At 52.7% G+C, this 8979-nt stretch overlaps 1 long non-coding RNA gene across 1 annotated transcript in view; it reads left to right on the forward strand.

Annotated features, from left to right (window-relative positions):
- Positions 1-6937, forward strand: part of LOC111674343 — a 30686-nt gene extending 23749 nt beyond the window's left edge. Inside the window, exon 3 of the long non-coding RNA XR_002762381.1 lies at positions 6859-6937. This is a non-coding gene — a long non-coding RNA (uncharacterized LOC111674343). The remainder of the gene's footprint in view (positions 1-6858) is intronic.
- Positions 6938-8979: the final 2042 nt, after the last annotated feature.

Genomic DNA, 8979 nt, shown 5'->3' on the forward strand with positions numbered 1-8979 from the left:
TTGCGTCTCATTAAAAATCAAGTTTTTCCCTTTTTAGGCATTTTTTTTCCCCTCGGTTTTTTGGGACCGTCTCCGTTTTCCGGTGTTTCGCCGAGAAATCGGGCGAGGCGGGGCCCGGCTCGGGGGGCCCAGAAATTGAAGTCCTCGGCCCCCGAAATAGGATACCGACTACCGTGTATCATCTTCATCTTGATTCCTTCCCTTTTATCTTGTTTCTCACCTTACGGCGTTCGTAATAGTCTTCGGCAGGCGAGGCACGGGATCCGAGATTGGGATCTTCATAATTTGGGCCCCTCGGACCCAGCCCCCCCCCTCCCTCCCACCCCGAAGGCCGGACGCGAGGGGGTGAATTTATAGTTCGAAGGTTTCGGTTCTATTGTACCCTTTTTACGCTCATTAAACGCTCCTTCTCTTCTATTTCGATCACTCCCTTTTTATTTTTTAACCGAGGCCTGGGGCCTTACGTGGGGGAGGAAAGTGGCGGGCCCCTTCGGAGAGAGTACTGTTAATAAAATTGAACGCTGATTGGCGAAGAAGGGAGAATACGTGATTGCGAGGATCATGGTCGGGTGAAGGATGGGTCGCAGGATAATAATTGTGGAATCATCAATCCTCGTTGTCATCGACCCTCGATTGGGCCCGGGCCCAATCGGGTGAAAGCGATTGCGCCAATTAGTTTCCGATGATTTCTGGCGTCGCCGCGAGTGACGAGCGAGTCGCCAGGTGCCGCGATTCGTTTCGCCCCCCCTTTTTTATTTTGGGCCTTACTCCCCGATTTATCGCGTCCTTCTCACTCCTTTTTTTTTTTTTTTATACCGGTCGTTCTGGCTTTGGGGATTTTTCTCCCGCGACGTTTCCCTCCCCCCGTTGGAATGGACGAATCCTTTATGCGTCGGGTGGGTCCAGGCCGGACCCACGGGGCCTTTGTCCGGGCCCAGTCCGGAGATTATCGACACGGCACAAAAGGGGTCGGCCGCCATTGAACAGGCCCTTTCGGCCCTTTCTCTCGCTCGACCACCGAAAGGGGGATGCAATATTATTCAAAATCACGAAAATCTTCCCTGGAATTTCCCCAGTTTCGGGCCCTATTCAGGCCCGGAGATGCATATCTTATTCGGGCCCCGGTCAATGGGAGGGTTCTTTCCCTTCCTATACTGTATATTCACCGTATATTCACATACGCATCGGCTCTCCCCCGAGTCTACCCTCTGGGCCCTGCAGGTCGGGGCCTTACGGGTTGCGATGGGCCTGAACCGGTGAAGCTCAGGTGAAAAGGGTCAACCGGGCACAAAGGCCCTTTCTGGGGACGCAATCGAAAGGGGCGAGGTCCATCCGAGGGATGTTTCGATCCATCGAGCGGAATTCGGGCCCCGGACAATCGACACGAAAGTGGGACCACCTTCGCCTTGGCTATCAAGGGTTGCTTTTCAGGTTGCACCTTGATTTCCTCCTGTCGAATTGCACCCTCGAAACGCCACGGAACGCTTGAAAAATCCACAGCTGCGGAAGGCTTCGGGCTCAAAGGGCCCCGTATTTCTGGGCCAGGCAGAAAATTATCGTTTTTGAAAAATTTCCGCTTTGAATTTCCTTTTCCTTGGTACACGAGTGCTTCTGAATGTTATTTTAGTAGAGTAGACGGGGGAATTCTCTGGAGGGTGGTTATTAAAAAATCCCGACGATCGCGGTAAGGCCCAAAAGTAGACCACACTTGTCGCGGGTGAGGTTTCCTGAAAGGCCGAGGAGGTGCCGTTGCGGCTCGGGACTTAACCCTTTTACAGGTGCATTTTGGGTCCAACCCTTTCGGTATTGTCCGCTTTATGGGCCCCGGGAGCTCTACCCTTTCACAGGGGCGATACCGGTGTTGGGGCGAGGATTCTGGGTTAACGGATCAAAGGGTTAGGGACGTCTCTGTAGCCAGTTGCCCCGTTAGATCCTTTGGAGTCCTGGAATTTGGTAATCATCCCCCAATATAAATTCCCTATAAATTTCCCTCCCCAGGAAAACTCGATCCTCGTTTCTCGGTTTCCCCGTAATAATATTCACTCGAGTGAATCCGAGGAAAAGTTTCCGCTAACCTCTATTTATTTTCCAAGGATCCTTGGCTTCCTTTGAAAATGCAAAGCTACCTTCGAGGGCACAAAAATGGCTCTTCAGACTCGCTGCATTTTGGGCCCTAGACACGTTCGGACTTGTTTCCATTTACGTAACTCACGGGGCGTAATGCACCTTGTTCGCTTCGGTCCCAAACCGTCCGGGATAAAGGGATCGATCCTGCAGGGTCGTGGGGGTGTCTGTACCTGTGAGGAGGCCTCGATTCGGCACGAGGAGAAAAAAAGGATATGAAAAGGAAGAAAGATGGCCGACAGGACGAGTTCTAACTCGCACCGGGTATGCCGAGGCACGTTTCCATCTCCCGAGCGGAATTTTTCCGCGCGGAAATCGCGTTAAGGAGCTTCCGCTCCGGAAGAGACTTCCGCCCCGAGGTCCCTCCAATTTTATGCCAGACAAAAATCGGATCCTCTGAAGATGCCGGTGGAATGTTCTATCGAGAAATTCCAAGGACCTCTCCTATGATCAGAAGCTGACCTCGAGTCCAGTTCGGCTATATCGGGTCCTTAAATCTGGAGTCCTGACATCCCAACGTCAAACATCATCCAGAAGAATTTTCAGGACCCACGTGAACCTGAACCTTCGACTTTGGATTTTTCTCTCGAGTCCTGTCCTTGAAATCCATTAAATCCTGGATGTTCTCCTTCTGATGCGACGCCCACAACACTATTATCCGATCCTTCGATCAGGATCGATCTTGAAGAGAGTCCTTATTTGCTTGGTTTTAGGTCCGGAGACCAGAAGGGCCAATTCGAGGTCTTCATACGTCGATAATCTAAGTCCCTAAACCTCGAGTCAACACTCGATCTCGATATCCTGGGATCCCAATATCAAATATCAGGAGGACCGACGGCGTTCCTGGGCAAACCTCGTCGAGGACTCCTTTCGCGTCTCGAGCGCCTTTTTTCCGGCCTCGAGGATTCATCTTGCTCGGATGGACCGCTCGTCTCCTCCGGAGGGTCCTGGAAGGATCCGTTTCCTCGGGGAGGAAATTCCATAATGGACCTAAGCAAACAGTCGCCGGTCCTGTGGGGTCCTTTTTAACGGGGGTGCCTGCACCTATGTAAACACGGGAACGGTTTCTCCTTCTTTCAGTTTCGGGGATTTTACCCGGCCGGCCGATCGATTCTGGATTCATTCGTCCAGTATCCTTGCAGGAGGAAGAAAGGCCGCGGGGCCCGTTAAAAAAATCCTCCGGGGCCCTTTCATCCCCAGGACCCTCGGGTCAGGGGCCATTCTTAAAGGATTAGAGTTATAAATTATACATTTCCTTCCTCCCGATTCTTCTCGATTCCTCCTTTTTCCTCGGGACTCCAGGACATGGGGCACCCTCGGGATCCGCGATTCGGCCCGCGGATTAGCCGGACCGTGTCATCGCGGTATCCTGTCCGTTCCTTGGGCCCGAGGTCCTTTTCCAGGACCATCTCTTGTCCGCCACTTCCCTCTGCGGGAAAAAGTCGAGGGAGAATTATGGGGCGGTCTTTTCGAGATTTCATTTCATTTTTTTTTCCTTTTTTTCCTCAGCAACTTGGAGGGCATTTTTCGGGGCCCGACTCGAAGTAGGGAAAATCGGGCCCTGATTTTTCCATCCGAATTTGAAGATTTTGCGAAATGTATGGGGGGAATAGTGTAGGTAATTTTAGTCCTTAGGGATACACGCCTTCCTCTTTAGTAGTGTCCACGAAACGCCCGAGTCATCCCTCGGGATGGGCGCGCATTGATATCCGGGAAAGTGGCGGGTCCAGTCCTTCCGGGTCCTGGAGAGTCGCCAGGATCTTCAGGAGCGGCGGGGCCGACTTCCCGTTCGACAAAGGATATCTCCCGGTCCCGCAGGACACCGTCCACCGGTGGCTACACAAAGCCCGACAATAAAGCACCCTGGATGTCCGTCCGGGTGTCGCGATATATCGGGCCATTTTTAAGGTCCTTACTCGCCGGGAAGAGGAGACGACGACCCCCTTTCTTCCTTTCTCGGTTTTCGATCTCGTCCTCCGTGGGCGGGGCCCGAGCCCCAGAAAGGGCCCAAAAAAGGGCCCGAAGGTCCGGCAGCCAGGACACGGGATCGGGTCCTGTCCCGAGGATGGAAATCGAACACGTGCAAGCCCGACTGGGCCTGGTGGGGCCATCTCGGCCATCAACGAGTCAGATATGCCTCAGGGAGGCACCCCGCGGGGCCTTAGTCACGATCACGAGATCCTTCGATCCCATTCGCCGTCTATAATCCTCCGAAATCCTTGGATGGATCGTCGGAAATGCGGAAATGTTCAAGTTAAATCCGAGCGATGGCTCTTTTTCTTCGATTGTTCCTGATTTATGGCGGAAAAGGCCCCAGGAGGGCGAGGAAATTATCGCGGCCATTTTAAGAGGGTCTTTTAAACGGGGCCTCGATTAGGCCCCGATGAAAAATCCCGAATTTTCCGGTCTCTGACGATTTTCCAGAACCTGGGCGAAATTTAATCCTTAGGATGAATTCAGGCTCAAAATTCGCCGAAGCGATTGGGTCCTTCTTCCGGGAGATGAGATGCGGCCCTGCGACTCGGGGCCTCATTATCCATCTCGCCTATCTCCTATGCTTCCCCCCGGCTCGAAGAGCGGGCCCAAATCTCTTCCTAGAGACGTCCATTTCGGTTTTTGTATCCCTATCCCCGGGCCAACGGGCCCCGCGCCTTTTTTGGGCCTTTTTTGGCCTCTCGGGCCTCTCGGTCCCCCCGATAACCATTAGAACACGTGCATCCACTGGCGTAACAAGTGCCCCATCAACTTCACGCAGGACCCACGTCTTACGGGGTCCCTAGAAAGGAAGCGGAAAAAAAGGGGCCCGTTCCTAACCTCGCTCTATGATCCTTAGAATCCTTAGGTCTAATGATTTCGCCGGGGCTTCCTGAAAATTACCGGCATTTCTAGCGGGGACTCGGGCCCTGTGTCATTATAAGGCGATTTCGTGGCGTCCGTCGAATTTTGGGCCTCATTTACGGACCCGTCCACCATTGGTCGAGAAATTTCGATTCCCTCCCTTAATTCTCGCAGCGGATTTTTCCACTTTTCTAGTACTTTGCCAAATGTCAAGCATGGGAACGGGTACCACGAATTTTGGGGCCCGATTTGAGGAGGCGCGACGAAAATGACATGGAAACTACTCGAGCGGGCCCAAAATTCGACGTGGTCCTTTCCTGGGGAGAGACTCTTGGCACGATTTCACGATTTTGGGAGTTTCCACTGCCGTGAGGTAATCTCGGAGTGTGGACTCGGTGGGGGCCTGCTTTTCGAAAATCGGGCCCAAAAGCCGCTTGTTAGAGATAATGCGCAATTCCACAAAGAGTCGGGGGTGGATCGGGGCGTCCGGGGGTGGAAGATCAGGAGTACGAGAGAATCGGTCGTCACGGAATATTAAGGGCGGCTCCGAGGTGCAAAGCGACTCGACAATGGGGCCTCACCGCCTCTGAACTTCTGGGCCCAAAGTCTTTCTCTCCTCCCTGAATATACATCTCGTAAAAGAAGCGCCGACTCGGCCTCGGCAAAGGAGACGCGGAAAAGAGGACAAGTAGAGGGATCGCCGGTTTTGCGGGGGATTTCTCTGGTGTCAATGGGGTGCGGCCGCGCCCTAGGGCCCAGATGCGGCCTTAACGCGGCGGAACGGGTGGTCCCAAAAGCGGCGAGAAAAAGGAGAGCTCCCGGAAAATTCGCCGTGACGCGATTCCAAGTCGCTTTCGGGGGATCGGGGATCTATATGTAAGAATCCCCGATGTCCCGGGGATTTCTCGAATATTATACGCCGCGAACACCTTGAGAGGGTGCACAATGGCGGCCGAGGGGGGGTGCCGAACGGCCACACAGAAAACCGCCACCGTGGAGAATCCGCGAGGCTTTCTCTAGGAAATTCGCGTGGAGACCTCGCGTGGAAATCGGTTTCGATCTGGAACCGAGTCCCCGCGAAATTTTCTACTTCTTTCCGGACCTAACCTCACTGTTCGGTACTCCGGGACGAGTGCCGGCCTCGCCGCCGTGGAAATTGGCCCGGAAAATTGAACCTCTCCTAAAGTACTTCTGGGCTTTTTTCGGATCGATCTCGAACGAGGTGGCTCGAATTTGGGGAGAGAACCGACCTCGGCCAAACTGAGTGAAACGCCATCTTGGTATCTAATAAAGACGCCGTGATGGATCGCTCTGGTGGAATTTGTTTCTTTGTTTTTTTTTTTCTTCCCTGCTCCACGCGTCTCCCGACGTGGCGGATCACGTGGAAGTCCCTTCCGGGTGTTTTTTCAACTCCCCCTTTTATTTTTTTCTCTCTTTCTTATCGGGATCTCAGGAGTCATCGCTCCACCGGAAGATAACTAGAATTACGCTAGCGGCTCGAAGTCCTCGAAGAAAGGGGCGATCGAGGCCAAGTGGCCGTCCTAACCTGAAAGCCGATTACGGGCGGATACTTTTTACGGCTAACTCGCGCAAATAGTCGAGGATGATCGATCGACCGGATTTTCTGCAGCATCACTTCCCGCGATGAGACGAGCACCTCGAGTAAACTTGCGCCTAATGGGAGAAAAAGAGAGAATCGTCGTCCTCCTCCCCACACGCAGGCAGGACGATTCGCAGACTCGGGAAAAGGACCTCCGAGGTCCTGAATCCCGTCTCCGATCCTAATTGCTCGCTGTTTCCTTTATATCTCCCCTCTGCCATTTTCCGCACACCTTTTCGATATCCCCCTCAGAAACTTTGAAAAAAAGAATCAAAGCCATTTTCATTTATTTCCAGGGGTTCCACCATCAAGGATCATCGCGTCGTCCAGGAGCTCCATCCAACATCGTCCCTATCCAACCGAGGGAATTCTGTAAGTCTTGTTCTTTATCGAAGAAGTCCATTCTATTCGTATGGACGTATGACATGCGTACAATTTTCGTAGTCCAAGGCGAGGGTTTCACCAGGGGCGAAGATTGGCTCGGATCGTCCTTAAAAATTCTTTACTCCCAGGTCGATCTGTCCATTGTCGATTCTCGGCGATATTGTTTTCTTTTTTATTCCCTTTTTTTTCCTTCCTCTCCCTGCGGTACCCCTCGGCTATTCTCACCCGGAAGGCCGCGTCGTCTATTTCGCGTCGCCTCGTTAAATCTCACCATCGATGCGTGAAACGCGCCTTTTCCAAAATATTTTTCCCGGGGGATTCTCGCTAAGTCCATCGGTCCACAAGACCGGCTCGCTGCCTAATCGGGATACAGGATCGGGATTCGCAAAAGGAGCCACTGCGAGGTTTGGGACTGTTTAAGGATCGCCTCCTAAGAGGCTCGAACGCGTCTCACGCCTCGCTGAATTTCCCTGCGTTTTGTGTGCTTTTCTTTTCCCTGCTCCCTTTATAGAGAAAGCGGTCCATTGGCTGCTCGATCGGTGACCCGAAATCGTGCAAGAGCTCCGGATTAGAAGCTCTTACGACCCTCAATGGGCCTTAGGGCCCATTTAGAGCACCTTCCGCCCTCTTGCGTATGGCGACTACCGAAGACCGATCGCGCGCCATCCAGGTTTTCATTTTTTTTTTATCTCCCTATATAAAAGTTTTCTCTACACATTTTCCTTTCTACCGGAGAGAACCCTACCGCCCGAAGAAAGGATCTCCCAAGAAATGTCGAAGTCTCGGCAGATTTCTACCTAACCGTTGCCTAAATTGAGTAATGTATTTTTTTTCCTCCCTCTTTCTAATTGCGATTTTTTCCTCGCTCGCTATTTGCAATTTTTTTTTTTGTTAGTTAATGGGGGAAATTTTTTTTGGCACTGATCATCGAATGGGGGGTTCGTCATTCTCTTCAGGATTCCGCGCGATTCTTCCTTTATTTCCTTTTTTCTCTTACGATCTTTCAAGATCCGCCCTTTGGGATGCGAGGGGAGCGCACCTGCGCACTTCCCGTTCGGCCAAGTTAGCTCCGATTCCATTCCCGAAGGATAGACTATCTGGGATCCTCTTTTCATGGCCAGGGGCACATCTCCGCCCACAAACCCTACGCGGACCCATAGGGCCCCATAGAAACGGCGAAACGGCCCCAATTTACGGGCTCCTTTTGATTCCGAGTCCGGCACCGCTGGTGTAGGAAATGGTTTCGCGCTAATTTTCGAGTTTTCGACGGATCCCAACCGGAAGTGGGGTCCTCCGCTTTGAGAAGTGCCGACTCGACCTAACGGAACCGCCGGAGGGTTTCTTTATTAAGGAAATCACCTCGGGAGTTGTCCGATTGTCCTGGAAAACCGAGGATTCTAGTATTTATCACAAACTAGTAAAATGAGCAGACGTATATCGGCCGATCGATTTCGGAATTTTTTTTTCTAAGGATATCTGGTTTTAGGGTGCACTTTTTCCGAACGCCCCAGGAGCGAAATCCTGGAGGATTCGTTCCGGTGAATTTCGCAAGGGAAATGCGCACCTAACGAAAATTGAGGGGGCCGCAGGTCCTTTGAGCTCGACCAGGCCGCGTAATTCCCGGTCACCTGCGAGGTCCTTCGAAGGATCTCGTTAGGTCTCGCCAGGATGGTGTCACTTTCGGCACCTTCCTGCAGGACCTCGTAATTTCCCGGCGGGCCGTAAGTGGCGGTGCCCTTTGAAAATCGGCCGGTGTCACGCCGAGGCGCAAAACAGGCCCCTCTGCATTATCCTGGGCGCAGGATCATCAGGCGTTAAGGCTCTTGGACGCTCTTAAAATAATCCAGCCGGCAGGGAAACCTCCTCCTGGTTGGTGTCAGGGCTCTTGGAGCCACTCGGGCAGTCTTGGGCTGCGCAAAGAGGCCCAAATCTCAAGGACCAGGGCCCAAGTGCCAAGGACCTCGTCATGCCTCGATAAATCACGTGAATGAGCGACGCGTCCGCCCGAGCGATAGGAGGACCCAATTATTCGG

The sequence above is a fragment of the Orussus abietinus genome, unplaced genomic scaffold (assembly GCF_000612105.2).
Source record: "Orussus abietinus isolate OABI.00-Male unplaced genomic scaffold, Oabi_2.0 scaffold9, whole genome shotgun sequence".
Classification (NCBI taxonomy): domain Eukaryota; kingdom Metazoa; phylum Arthropoda; class Insecta; order Hymenoptera; family Orussidae; genus Orussus; species Orussus abietinus.